This window comes from Lichenostomus cassidix, chromosome 22, assembly GCF_008360975.1.
Source record: "Lichenostomus cassidix isolate B80296 chromosome 22, HeHo_3.0, whole genome shotgun sequence".
Classification (NCBI taxonomy): Eukaryota; Metazoa; Chordata; class Aves; order Passeriformes; family Meliphagidae; genus Lichenostomus; species Lichenostomus cassidix.
The window spans coordinates 220667-233989 of NC_139502.1; the positions used below are offsets into that span (position 1 = coordinate 220667).

General features: G+C 50.9%; 1 protein-coding gene across 1 annotated transcript in view; it reads left to right on the forward strand.

Moving 5' to 3' along the window:
• The first annotated feature begins 471 nt into the window (after positions 1–471).
• The window catches only part of ZMAT4 (zinc finger matrin-type 4), a 47741-nt gene continuing 34889 nt past the window's right edge, over positions 472–13323 (forward strand). Inside the window, exon 1 of the mRNA XM_085080439.1 lies at positions 472–630. The gene's annotated coding sequence lies outside the window, so the exon portion shown is untranslated. The remainder of the gene's footprint in view (positions 631–13323) is intronic.

Below are 13323 nucleotides of genomic sequence, written 5' to 3' on the forward strand. Positions count from 1 at the left end.
GAACCGATCGTAGCGATCACCCAGTTCCAACCCCCTGCCATGGGCAGGGACACCTTCCACCAGACCAGGCTTTTCCAAGTCCCGGCCAACCTGTCCTTGAACACCTCCAGGGATGAGGCAGCCACAGCTTGTCTGGGCAACCTGTGCCAGGGCCTCATCACCCTCCCAGGGAAGGAATCTATTCACACATCTGATCCAAATCACCCTTTATTCCGTTCAAAGACGCTCACCCACGTCCTGTCGCTCTCTGCCCATGTCAGACCTGTCCCCTGGGTGGCGGCCAGACCGGACGGCTCCGCTCTGCCCCGAGCTGCCCGCGCCGGGGGCTGCGGAGGCTCGGGGGCCGGGGGCTGCGGGGGCTGCGCGGCGGGCGGCCCTGCGGAGCGCGGCGGAGCCAATGGCGCTGCCGGGGAGGAGCAGCGGCCCCGGCCCGGCTCCGCCCGCCGCCCCCCGCCCCCCGCAGCACTCGGCCTGGGTTCGCCTGAGCGGCGGGAGGGGAGCTGGTGCTGCGGCGGCCCCGGAGCCAGGGGGAGCGGCCCCGGCGTCCGGCTGGAGCGGCCCCGCTGCGCCCGAAGCACCGGCCCTGGAGTCACTGACCATCGCCCCCGGAGGCACCGGCCGGACCCGAAGGTACCGGGCACCGACCCCCCGGCTCGCGCGGGGGTTGTTGCAGGGATCTGTTGATGGGAGTTGGAGGAAAGTTTGCTGAGGAATCAGAGTCTGTTAATAGCGGTGTCAGTGCGGGCGGTGGGAGGCGATCCTTTAGCGGCTGGGAGCGGCTGCCGGAGCGGTTTGGGCGATGCCGGTGCTGTTGCGGATGGTGCCGGGATGCGGGTCCGACCCGTCAGCGAGCGGGCGGCTCTGCCTCTGTGCCACCCCCAGACCCGCAGCGGTATGTCGGTGCTGACCGGCGCACGCCCTGCGAGTGGTCCAGCCCCGCGCCAAGCCTTGGAGTGCTTTCCCGGCGGAGTTTTTGCGGAATGCTGCATCCACCTGTGAGGCGGCGGCCGGAGGCAGTCAGGCCTCTGAGTGCAGGGCTCTCGGGAAGCAGCCCCTGTGTTGATGGTTGGTGCAGCTCGGGGTGCTTCGGCGGAATGAATTCTGCACAGGCGTCCCCGCGGTCCGGCGTGGGAACGGGAGCTCCGGGGCTGTTGGGATACGAGCGTGGATGTCTGTAGATGCTGGAAAACAAACCTGTTCTCTGTGTTGTTTGGGAAGTTTGGAGAACTTCCCAAGCCAGCAGAACTTGGAGACCAAAAGCAGGATTCCAGAGAAGCAGCTGAGCTGCGGGCTGGGGCCGCCGTCCCCGGGGACAGTCCAGAGCGACTGCAGCGGCTGTTCGGCCGGCGGCGGGGATCGGTCCGTGCGGCGCCGTGGGGCTGCCTGGCCCCACGTGTTGCACTGGGGGTGTCCGTAGCTCAGAGCCCAGCCAAAGCTGTCCCTGACACAGCGTGAGTGAAGTTACACCTCGTTTGGGCTGTGTGAAAGATCTCCGGCAACTGACCTGAGCTGTCTGGATTGCTAGTGGTTCGTGTACCTCAGTTAGTGACGCAGGACTGGGGCAGTGCCCCCCTGGTTCCTGATGCCAATCATGGTGCGTGGCTGCCCTTGGGGCAGCTGCACGCTCCTTTTAACCTCGCGCGATGCTGAAGTGACCTGAGTGTGTGGTATTTGGTGAAGAACAAGATTTGCAGAGCGTTGAGTTAAAAATCACCACTTTGTGTTTTCTGCATGAGGTTGTGCTGTTTGCTCTCGCAGGAGCACGTGCAGTCCCTCTGCAAAACACAACCACCGGCCCCGGAAGGTGAGTGGTGAGCGGTGAGCAGGGGGATGCTGTTGGGGAGGAGCAGCTTTGAAAGGAGGATACTGGGCAGAAGGGCTTCAGCTTTGGGGCCTTTGTCATTCCACAGGAAGGGAATAGTGACCTGGAGCATTGCCTGATACCTATTGCACCGTGCTGTGGGGTGGGGAATAGCAGGGATCTGATAAACAGTAAGAGGTGTTCTGCTAAAGGTTCTAGACAGTGACTCATCTACTGTAGGAAGGGACAGGAAGGAGAGACAGCACAGGAGCTTTCTAGAGTACAAATAGGTCTTTCCCCCTGATTTTATCAGAAGCAGGAGGTCAGGAATCCTTTATTGCTCTCAGAACCGTATTGACCTGTAGGTTATAAACCTGCTGATGCTAGTGAACCTGTACCAGCACCTCCTGCATCCCTGTCCCTGGGAGGGGATCCTGCCTTCAGGCCACGTGCTGGAGTGGGACTATTTCAAAATTTGGGGTGATTTCCAGCCCTTACAATTGATTTTATCTGAGCATTCCTAGTCACTTCTGAGTCACTCCAAATAATTGATTCTTGTCTGTACATTGCACCATGGTTCTGTGTGTGCCTGGCTGGCTTGGGTGTTTCAGAAGTCATTTCCCTTGGCTTTGAGTTGCTCAGTCTTAACTTTTCTTTTGCATCCAGCCTTCCTCCCTCGGGCTTTTTTGCCTTCTCCTGCCTTGGACGGCCCAGTGCTGCTGCCTTTCACTTTCCCAGGTGTACTGCATCCTGAGAGACCTCCCAAGCTATTCACAGCATTTCTGACTGCCCTCACTTGAAACAGCGTCTATGTAAGGAGCTGTTTTGGTGATATTTGCCTGGATTTGTTTTATTTGCTGCTTCCAGTTTGCAGAGGAATTGGTGCAGCCAGTTAGTCCTTGCTGACTGAGCGCCTTGCTCACCACGAGCAGCTGGCTCTTCTCTCTGGGGATTTATGGCTTCTGCACCACTTCTCCCCCTTTTCATGCTGGGGATTTACCTGGGAATGCTGATGGCTGTGGATTTGTCATCCCTCCCTGCAGAGAGGGAGGAAAGATCCCTAAGGCTCCCAACAGACTGCCCTCCTCTCTCATGGCAGTGCTTAAGGGCAGACAACAACAGTGGGGGATTGCTGAGAATTTTTCCTTTGCAAGAAACAACTTTTGACCAAATGTTGGCATCTTTTTGGGACCCATGAGTCTCTGATCATACCCTTTTCCATTGCAAGGTGTTCTTTCACAATTGGGAGGGCTCTTCAAACCCTCTTGGGAAAGACTAAGACAGGTCCTGGGGCTGGTCCTTGCACAGGTGCCCTGAGCACCTTTGGATCTGGGTTTCTTGCTTTATCTGGGTTAAACTCCCTAGGAAAGAGGTTGTGACTTGAGATCCAGAACTGGTTTGAGAGATCAGAACTGGGCCAATTTGTAGGCCAGAACGGGGCTCCAGGTGTCCCCAAGGGCAGATTTGGGTACAGAAACAGTTGAAGGTCAAGATTCCCACCTCCCTTCATTGCACAGGTGCCTTCCTTTGCTGAACACAGAGGGGGTTATCTCCCTGACAGCTTCTGGGCAGGTAGCAGGGCATATGGCAGGACATAGCTTTATTGTTTGCTTCGAATCATGAAAAACCCCTTGCTGAGAAGTGCTGGAGCTGGGAAATGCAGACAGGGCTGCCCCCAGGAATAGCAGCAGCCTCAAGGAATGGGGAGAAAGCTTTTCTCCATTCCATACTACTTCACCCTCTGAAGAGAGTGTTCACTGTGTCTGCATCCCCCAGAGGAAGGTTTAACAGGGCCAGGCTTTGCTGTAACCCTCAGGCACCATGTGGGTGAGCCTGGATGGAGAAATGGCTGAATGGGACAGTGTATCTTTGCCTCTTCATTTCAATTCTTCTGCTATTTCCTGGATGCTTTGTTGGTACCACAGTCTGTGTCCCCTGCCCTCCAGGGGAGGCTGTGCCAAATGCTCCTTTGCAGCCCTGCTGGGATGGCAGGGAGGCAGCCCAAGCAGTGCACAGGTTGTGGGGCACTGTGGGTGCTGAGGGCTCCCTGTGCCCTGCCCCAGGGCACTGCAAGGACTGATGCCCAAAGACTGCCGTGCTCTGTCCTGCAGCAAGCTTGAGAGGTTTGGTTAAGGCATATGTATGAGAACATTTGTGAGTACATTTAAAAAGTCAAGAGGGTATGGCTTGTGTCAGAGCTATGTGCAGGAAAACAGGGGTTTCCAGGGTGGCTCGTGCTCTGCTGTCAGCTTGTGCCTGCTCAGCCTTGCTTCTGCACAAGATCCTTTGGGTCTTTGTGTTTCTGGTCACCTTGCAGCAGATGCAGGCAGTGGTTTCTGTTCTCCCTTTGCACCCTGTTCTGCTGACACCTGCATTTTCCTCAGCCCACAGGTGTGAACGCTTTACCTGCCACCACCTCCTGCTCCTGCAGAGCAGAAGATGGCATTTTGCAGGGAACCAGGGGAAGCCATGCCACTCACTTCTTCCTTATTAACTAGAAAGGAATAAAGTTGCAGGGGGATGAGATTTTGAGAAAGACCCAGAGTTCCAAAATGCTCCCAGAGGATAAATCCGTAATTAGTCTCTAATTGCATTAGAGTTTAATTTGTTGTTGTTTTTACTGTAATGTTCCCATTTTCCTCGACAGTTTGCTTTGTTTCATTAACTAGAAATGGCTGGAGACGAATATTTGCAATATCAAAACTTGCCTGTTGTGCTATGCTTGACAGATTTTAGGCCTTTACTGTGCTGTAAGGGACATGGATGACTTTGCCAGCCCTGGCTGTCTGGGACTCAAGCCTGGGGTGCAGCACTCACCCCATGGCAGCATTTTGCCTATACATGCAGGTTTGACCCTGGGAGTTTTTTGGTGCCTGTCCTGCCTCCAGGAGACGTGGAAAGCCGAGCTGAGCTGTCCCCAGAGGAGCTCATGGGCAGCTGCACTTCAAAAGACTTGTTTAATCCATTTCTCCTTAACACAGGGGGGAGCGGATCTGGAAATGAAACTGGGAAGCTTCAAAAAGGGCTTTCAGGAGCTTCATTTAGAAAGCAATAGGGGAGAAGAGTATTGCTGCTCTTAATTCCAAAGCAGGAATTTTTGCCTCATTTAGGGGAAGTGGGGTAGAAGGCATAGTTAACACCTGCTTTTTGCCAATGCATCTTTTTTGGTGAAACAAATCCTGAAGGCGGGAGAGTATAAATAAACCTTTCCAGTCTATCATCCTCAGCACCTGAGGCCCTAGAAGTGTCACCTGTCTCCTGCTTTGATCTACTTGCTTATATACCACATACATGTTACTTGTGTGTGTCACACAGGGCACCTAAGCAAAGTCCCCACTGCCTGAGACCTGGGTGTGATGGAGTTGCACGCACAGCTCTCAGAAAGTGACATGAACACGAGGAGACATGGGGAACTGCACTGTGAACTCAAAACCGTTCCTAAATTTGATCCAGCCACTTAAAAACAGTGGGTGGACCTGGTGGTGAAGTGAGACATTGGTATTTAAAGCTGTCTTGAAGGATGCAGCCAGAGACATGACACCCAGCAGTGAGCTGTGAAGGTGAGACATGCTCTGGTTTCAGAATTCACGGAGAAAATGGGAAAAGCTTGGAGCACTGGATCTGCAGCACCTAGAGTGGCTTGTCAGAAACCCCCAGGAATGGGATGGAATTGAACACCCACTGCATTTGAAACCGCAAATTAGTTGGTTAAACCCGTTGTTGCACAGAATGCTGTGCAAGCCCCTCTATTATTTGATATATAATAAGCACATGTGAGCTGATTGTATTAGAGGCAGAAACTGTTGTGGCCTTGGTGATGAGAGTATTCAGGCTGGCAGTTCCCCTGCTCTCAGCTGTAACCCTGGATCTCAGGATGCTGGTGTCTTCCATGTCTGTGCTTGCCACCTCTGAGCTTCAGTCTTGGCTGCAGTGACAGCATGTGGCAGAGAGAAGCCAGAGTTTAGTTTGACTTAAAATGAGAACTAATTAATCAATTCTGTGTTTTCCATCCTACAATGTCACCAGTGAAAGCAGCAAGATGATAACTGCGGATTCAACTGCTCATTTGAAAATACTGAGCAATTAGACAAGTTTATGACAATATTATTTCCTACCACCAGAGATGATTCACGATACCACTAATTGTAGCAATAATTAATCTGTCTAGTTTTCGAGCATGCGGCTGTAGTTCATGGTAGTCTGGTGGGGACAGGAGCCACACAGGGTGTGGGGACTTCTTATTTTCTCTATTTAATTATCAGAGGGTTTTACTGCACTTCCAGCTTGCTCTGCCTTTCTGAAGACATGCTGGGCTACACCTTCCCTTGCCTGCTCCTGGAGGCACAGGCTGGGGGGGTCCCAGCAGATTCCCACATCTGGGTACAGGGTAGTGAAGACAGAGGGATGTGAGGAGCCAATTTGTAGTGCCCTGCTCTGACAGTGGGTAAGAAAGGACGTTACAAAGCAGCAGGGATGTTTTTGGTTTTGCAGAACAGATGAGAAGCATTTTTGAACCTTTTTTCCTCCTAGCCAGACCAGAAGGCTGGCAGGCATGGCTGCAGGATAATCTACAAACCGTACTAAGAAAACTGGTTTTGTATGAACAACCTTAACTTGTTTTAATGCCTTTCTGTTGCTTCTGAGTACCACAGGGTACTCATACTGTAGGAATTGGAGTCCCCAGACTATGCAGAGAAAGGGAGACCTTTCCAAACCCATGAGTCAGAGCTGGCCTCTGAAAGGAGCAGCCAGTGCCCACCCCGGAGCGTGCCCAGCTCCAGCCCTTCTGCAATGGCAGTTTAATTTCTCACAAAAATAGAGCAGTTTGCTTTTCTGGGGACCCTTTGGCACATAGAGCTGGAGCACTGCAGTGGGCATTGATGAACAATTTCTGATTGCTCATCTATTGGTAAGGGACAGAATGGTGTTTTTTTCCAGAGGAGAAAATGAAACATGGATTATCCAAGTGGCTTGCTGAGATGCTTCGAAGCACAAGGAAGGCAGGTCTGACATAAAACTTAAAAGTCCAGCATGTTTCTGCTTCATTTGGCTGAGCATGAGAGGTGCTCCTGCTTAAAAGAAAGCAAATGCAAACAAAAGGAGGGGTTTGTTTTTTCTTTTTTAAATCAAGGATGGGCAAAGATAAAGAAAATGGTGTAGGTAGGAAGAATGTAAATGTTTTATGGTTTACTTAAGATAAAGCTCCTCGTTGTTTGCTAGTGCTCACAAAGCTAATTGACAGATTACATGATAATAAGAAATAGTTTAATGAAATCTGCTGATACCCTTTAGAGGATATGGAATTTGGATGTGCAGTTAAATGAGGCCAGAGGTTTAGCTGCTTTGTGCAAACTGAGGGACTCCAGAAACATTTGCATTCCTGGTATCTTGTTTCTAAATCATTTTGTTGATGACAAAAAGCTCTGCTGTAGCAGGGAGCTGTGGCTGAAGAGAGCAGAGTCCATCAGTCATTGCAAGCAGGGAGGGTTCCTGGCCAGAGTTGGTCAGCTGCCTTGGTGGCACCTGAGCTTCTGTAAATCCTCACCAGGTGGCACTCGGCAAGTCATCTCTGGCTGGCAAATACAGGATGGGAGAGGGACCATCCTAGGGAGGGGAAAGGAGCTCAACCCACCTGCTGCACCTCGGCTGATAACTCGGTGATAACCAGGAGAATCTCTGCCTCTGCTGTCTGTAACTTGGTTAACCTGAGCTGGGCAGGGAGCATTTAATGCTGTCACCAGTGACAGGAAACTGATCTGAGGTTAGTGCTGCTGAGGCTGATTGTGGTTTTGGGAAGAGGTGCTTTAGGTTAGCCAGCTAGGCCAGCATGCAGGCTTTTATCATGGATCCAGAATTAAAATAATCCCCCATCAGCGATGGACAGATTTGTTCTCCAGAGGCTTCTTCTAAGCCTGTTGCCACCTTACATGGCTTTTCCTCTTGGGTTTCTGAGCTGAAGCTGATGGGGACTGACAAGCCCTGATTATGCAAAGTACCAGAGGCAACGGGCTGCCGGCATGGGATTCGACTTGCCTCACTTTCTGCCATTTTGTATGTTATTAAGGAGCCACAGGAAAAAGTAGGTCCTGCTTATCCAAAAATAAATGTGTTGTCCTGGCGGTAACTGCGGAGAAGGGCTGTGTGGGAGCCACTCACTGTCTGCTCCCCTTGCGCCGCAGGGCCTGGGCTGGCCAGCAGTGACCCCTGATTCTGGGGTGCCCACAGCCTGGCTGCGCCCCTGCTCAGGGAGTGCGGAGACTATTTATTCATCTTTTTGTGAGAAACCACCGTTTCCATAGCAACCCTGAGCATCACATGGTAACCCTAGCTCTGCAGCGTGTGAGCCCTCAAGGCACTCGCTGCACCCCATGCCCTAGCCCCACGACGCCCTGACACCCGGCAGGGTCCCTGGGGGCACAGAGAGCTGCCAAAAATGCATCCCTGGGTGCTGGGGTGGGAGGAAGTGTGGAGGAGGGAGCAGTGGGAGGTGGTGGCGAGTGGGAATGGGCGCCAGGGTTTCAGACCAGGCTGTGCTGGACCAGGAATTTTCACCAGGCTGGGGCTTGGGCAGGGCTTAGTCGAGGGGAATCTGTTCCTTTGGGAGGTGCCCACAGCAGCTGGGTCCCAGGCCAAGGTCCCTCCTTTGCTAACCATCCTAAAGCAAGTGAGTCCCTCCCCTCTGTATGACTCCAGCAGCCCCTCCATCTTGAGTGTAGTCTCTGTGAAGCCTGCACAGATCTGCTTTAACCCTTATTTCTGGAGGTTTCTGGGCTGTCCCTGCTGCTGAGGGTTGAGCTGTGCCACCGGGCCATGCTGGAGTGAGTGACAGAGCCCCATCTTTAAAGTGTACAGGATGCAGAATCCATACCCTGAGGCATGAAATGTAATTGCTCTTCCATAAGTTCCTACAAACTGTATTAAAACAGTCACAATATATAAATCTCTTTTTTTAAAATGTATTTTTATTCAAAATACATTATTGCACGTTTGAAATTAAACCCTGCTACACGATGTAGTGTGAATAATTGCAAAAATTCATGTGCGTAATGGGATACTTGTATTTGTAGGGAAAGAATGATGTTACTCCTAGAATTGCAATGTGGCTCCCTCTAAACTTGGCAGCGACCTTTCCTCATTTCCCCTGAGGCAGTTTGGGGCATGGAGGGCTTGCCTCTGCTGCTCGCCCAGATCTGTCCTTTGCTCTCTGAATCTGTGCCTATAATTTCCTTTGCTTGCCTTTTGTTCCCACTTCAGACAGGCAGGAGGTCAAAAAGTCACCGGCTGGATTTACTGGCACATGTAAGCTTGAGTCTCGTGCTTTTGCATGCCTGTCAGGTGCGGTGCTGTGCTGCATGGTGTGGTGCAGGTAGGAGCTGCAGAGGCACACCTGGAGCCTTGGCCCTTCTGTTCTGCCTGGAGGGCATTGCCTGTCTCTCCTGGCTTCCCTGTGCCAGAGGGCACTGCTTTTCCTGATGTATTCATCAGGCTGTTTTCTTGCTTGGTTCTATTTATATAAATGGTACCTTGATGATTAGGTTAGGAGATGGGAACGTCTGGCAGCTTTCCCCCCAGCCCAGAGCTCATGAGTCTTGGGAATTTGGTGAGACAGCCCTGGCAATTTCCTCCCCACACTGGCATGAAAACTGAGAGGCTCTTTTCCAAAACACCATCTCCATCCATTGGGAAGGTGCTGTTGCTGTGTGAGTGTACCTTTCTTAGTCCTGGCAAACACAGAATCCTGGAATGGTTTGGGTTAGAAAAGACCTTAAAGATCATCTCACTCCAATTCCCTGCCATGGGCAGGGACATCTTCCACTAGCCCAGGTTGCTCCAAGCCCCATCCAGCCTGGCCCCTTGGGCACTTCTATCAAGAAGTCGACCCCAGTAAATGAGCAACTTGCCTACTTACACTGGGGGAAATGGTGTGAACTTAGGCATTTGGGGTGCTGACGTTGAGCGTCATCTGCACTGAGGCTCTGTCTCCCCAGTGTTGTTCTTCACAACCTCTCCTCTCTGTGCTGACACATGCAGCAGCCACGTGCAGGATCTCTCCTGCTCCCCAGCTCATGCCACACACAATCTTGTTCTGATTTTCAAGGCTCCAATAAAGCGTGTCAAAATGCATCAAAGGCTCAGTGCAGAAGTGAAGCAAATTGACTCTGTAGAGGATTTAGGGAATGGAGGGAGTAGGGACAAACCCCAAGCCAAACTAGAAATGCAGGGAAGGTAAAGCATGGTAAAGACAGCAGATGTGCAGCACAGCTGGAGGGACACGGAACATCTTTGATGTGGCAGGAGAATGGGAAAAACTGAAAATAGTGCAAACATCCTCTGGAGATGTGGTTCATAGGGAGCTCTGTGTGGGCAGGGACACACAACCATGACCTCTGGGACACAGAATTGTCTGGGCTACATTTCATTGCCCTGCCCCACCTCTCTGGGACTATGGAAAGACAGCAAGGAAATTCAGGTGCCAGGTACAGGCTGAGGTTGCAGGTCTTATGACTCTGAATTTGGGCTCTTATATCAGCTCAGGACGGACTGCAGAGAGTCCCATCATCGCCATGCGGTGGATTGTCCTGTTCTGTCCTGTCTGTGGCTGAATGCCCTTCCCTGGGCAAAGCCAGCAGCACAGAGTTGCCTCAGGCTGCCCCATCCCAGCCCTCTTCCTGGCTGCTGTGACCTCCAGCACCCAGACTGTCTCAGGGCAATAAAAACAGGAGGAGAATTCCACTCATGGAACAGGCTCAGCCGCTGTCTTGTCGTACCGGGAAATCAGGCACTTCAAAAGGCAGTTTTGCATTTCTTCAGATGCCTCAATGTTAGTGCAGTGACAGAGTTGCTCAAAGCACATTAATTATTAGTAAGGGCTTTTTTTCTTCTTATTGCAAGACAAATTAAACAACAGACAAAAACAGGAGGTGTTACATGAGATGTTAATCCACGGGAGAGTGACAGTAGCAAAAGGCACAAATAATTCATAACATGAATATCAGGACATTTAATTTTTGGCTTGTTTGCATTTGGCATTCATGCATGTGCTCAGTTGCCACATCTCTTGTAGTCCAGTATGGAGATTTCGGAAGTTGTTAATTTTGGAAAAGGTGATTAAAGACCTTTGAGAGTAAATCAGGTAAGGGACCACAATTTTTTTCTTTTCCTCTTGACTGGAAAAAAACGAGTTGCTGAATCCAGTGCTTCCTATGGCGCTCCTTGTCCTTGACTGGGCAACAGAAAAAACAAATGTGTACAGGAATGACAGGTGTTTCTGCTTATTGTTGAAATATAGAAATAATTGACAGTGAACACCACCAAGGTCCGTCTGTGAAGTGATGTGAAAGGTGAAACCTGGAATTAAAAAAAACTCTATCTTGTTCATGTTTACCATATACTCTGGAACTGTTGCTACCAGTTTTGAATTTCCTATTATTAAAAAACTTCTTTCGCTATTCACTGAGCTCATTGCTAAAAAATGGGCACAAGGTATTGCAGATGAGGTCTCTGACACAATGAGCCATTCCTGGAGATGCTGAGCTGACATGTGCAGAGGCCACGGATCTGAAGCAGGGAGGGGACTTGGCACTGGAGTGTGGCACAGGAGGCCATAATAAACCCCACTGAAGGAGACAAAGCGATTGGTGGTTTTGGTGGAGGCCCCATCATGTCCCCACCTGAGGAGGAGGACACTAGGAGTTTCACATATTTATACCTCAGAGTGCAGACCAAGTGCTTCTGCTCAGCATGACAGTTTGTGTCCCAGTGACAAGGTTATGAATGCCGTGTTAATTTTTCAACTCTCAGCAAGAAAAGTCTCTGAGAGTGTTCAGGGACATGTCCCACCCTGTTCAGCACCTGCAGTTCCCCTTGAGTGTCCCTCACAGCTGAGGACATGCCGATGGCTTGTGGCAGGGAAAATCCTCTCTTCCGTGCTGCATTTTGACAGATGGGCTGTGTGGTAAGATCAGCCGAGGGCTGGTCAGTCCTGGAGTACTTAGGCATGTGTGGGCAGGGAGAGTCACAGTGGTATGAAGTGATTAGAAATACATAAATATTAATTGCTTATGAGCTCCCTTTATCACACTTGCAGGCAGAAGTTAATAAATCACTGCTTGGATTAACCCACAGAACGGTAATGCAAAGTGTATCTGAGATGAGACAGGAGCAGGGAAGGGAGCTTTTCTGGAGAGGAGGAAGTGCTGGTGTTAGGCTGAGCACCCACACCACAAAGCTCTGTTCTTTTTCCCAGGGTTTCATGTCTAGAGTCTGTCTCTTGCTGCAGAGGGGAGCCCTTGCAGCTATGCAGAGATGTCATCATCCAGCTTTGCTGTGGCTGTGGCATCTCTGTACCAGTCCCTTTGTAAGAAGCAGACGTTTGGTTCTTGCATGTAATGGGGTCCCTGCACAGATCCCCAGGGAAATACCAGTCCTGGACCTTCCCTATGGTCTGTGTGCAAGACCAGCCAGAGCCTGGGGACCGTGGCAGCTTTAAAACCTGTGTTGTGCAGAGGGGCACATTCATGCATTCATTTCACTGCATGTTACCTGGACATCCTTTGGTAGCTGCTGAGGAGGGGAAGAGGCTTTTGCTCCTCTGTTGCATTTCTGTGGGACAGGTAATTGTCTATTTTCTCAAGTCCATGGCTGGTGCTTGTTCTGGGGCTGTCTTGGTTTCAGCGGCAACTTTGCTAGGGTGATTTCTATAAATTGGTGCTAGTAGTGGATTGCTTGGGTGGAAATCTTCCTTGCTAAGGTGAGTCTATTATTTTTTGATAAAATTTAATTTTGGCTGGAGCAGTTATTGTTACTAGAGCTTTCTCATTATTTTAAGTAGCCAAGCTTACATATGCTTGAATCCTCATAGCAGTTTAGCCTAATATATTCATGCAAAAGCATGAAGGAGGCTTTGCTTCCATTTTTTCTTCTGTTCTGCCTAATCCCCATTCCTCTCTGCTCTGCCTTGCTGTCCTTTTCATCACCATGAAAAAGCAATGTCTGAAAAAAGTGACAGTGAAACCTTCTGCCAGGAACCCAGGCATGAGGACATCCAGTTACATTTCTGCACCTGGACAAGGGGACCCTGCCATCCTGCAGGCTTTGGCAGTCTGGGCTTGCTGCCCTTCCCAGGGACACAGGGAGCTTTCAGGTAGCCATTATCTGCCGCTGCTCACCTGTGTATCCAGTGCCTAAAGCCAAGCAAAAAGAGCTCATCCCTGAACTGCCCTGGGAGAGAAGGGTTGCCCCATTCTTTTGCCAGTGGTTCCATGGGAATGTGGCATTTGGAGATGGCAGTAGGATCCGAGGAGCTGCTTGGGGAGGTCAGAGCAACCTGGTGCCAGGCTGTCCTCTTCAGAGAGTGGGATGGAGGCAGCCAGAGGCTGATTTTCACTGAGATGCTCAAGTGATGCCGAGCAGAGCAGCATGGTTCTGCTGGCATGGTGGATGCACCAGGATTTGGGAGCAGGGCAGGAGAGTGGGAGCTTCTGTCCTGTGTAGCTGTGCACTGGGTGTGTTTCGTGAGGGTC